Source organism: Leptonychotes weddellii, chromosome 7, assembly GCF_054177405.1.
Source record: "Leptonychotes weddellii isolate Sample4059 chromosome 7, ASM5417740v2, whole genome shotgun sequence".
In the NCBI taxonomy this organism is placed as follows: domain Eukaryota; kingdom Metazoa; phylum Chordata; class Mammalia; order Carnivora; family Phocidae; genus Leptonychotes; species Leptonychotes weddellii.
In genome coordinates this window covers 42103680-42104909 of record NC_138375.1, presented here as the reverse complement: position 1 = coordinate 42104909, position 1230 = coordinate 42103680, and positions in this window count along the sequence as shown.

Sequence of the window (1230 nt, the reverse complement as noted above, 5' to 3'; positions counted from 1 at the left end):
GAGACGATGGACTCTGAAAAACAAACTGAGGGTTCTAGAGGGGAGGGGGGTGGGAGGATGGGTTGGCCTGGTGGTGGGTATTGAGGAGGGCATGTTCTGCATGGAGCACTGGGTGTTATGCACAAACAATGAATCATGGAACACTTCATCTAGAACTAATGATGTAATGTATGGGGATTAACATAAGAATAAAAAAAAATAAAAAAAAAAAAAGATATAGTTTAAAAAAAAAAAAAAAGAGAGGTTGGTCTGTGTGCAAGTGTTAGTTCTTCCAACACTTGGCCAAAGGGGACAAAGAGAGTCACGTGGTAACTGTCTTGTTTTCTTTCAAAGATATTCAAGGCATTGTTTTTCCTTGTACTGTGATTGTGTAGTTGTATTAGTTACTTATTGCTATGGAGCAAATAACCCTAAAGCATAGTGGCTTAAAACAAATATTTATTATCTCGCAGTTCCTGTGGATCAGGAATTCGGGAGTGATTTAGCTGCATAGGGCTCTGGTGTGGAATCTCTCAGGAAGTACTAAGGTAGGTGTTAATGTAGGTCTTTTGTAAAAGCAAGTGGCATAACGCAACCTTTCCAAAAGCAAGGAACACCTATGTATGGACATGCCATAATTAGTTAACTGTTTCCCTTATCGTTGTACACTTACCTTCCAAGTTTTTCCTATTTACAATGAGGTTTCAGTGAGCATTGTTGGAGCCCAGAGCTCATCGCACGCCAGGGGCTGTCCTTGATGCTTATGTACCTCATTTAATCCTCCACCGGCCAAAGGAAACTCAGCTAGAAAATGACACTTTTAGGCTCTTGTCTAACACAGAGTGCCTTTTAAGGATGGATAATTCCTTGCTTTCTCGGTCCTAAAGTTCTTTATTCCAATAGGGCCCCTGAGGAGTACTTGTCTTGGCTCATCGGCAGGTTCGTGAGAGGCATTGGACTTGAAAGACGCATCGGTTTAAAAGAAGGTCAGGTCTTGGTAGCTTATCACCAGGCTCCTGGCAGCCTGGGCCCAGCAGACATGGCCCCATAACAGACAGGATAGTCCAAGTTCTGTTGCCGTGACAAACAACCCCAAGATAGGGGCTTAAAACACTCATTGTGGGGTTGCAACGGGTTCTGTTGTGTGTTCAGCCACCCACCTGAGCACTGCCAGTTGCCATTCCAGGATGCAAGAGAGAACGTAGGCAATAGCACATTGGCTCTTCAAGCTTCACTTGGAAGTGACTTGTT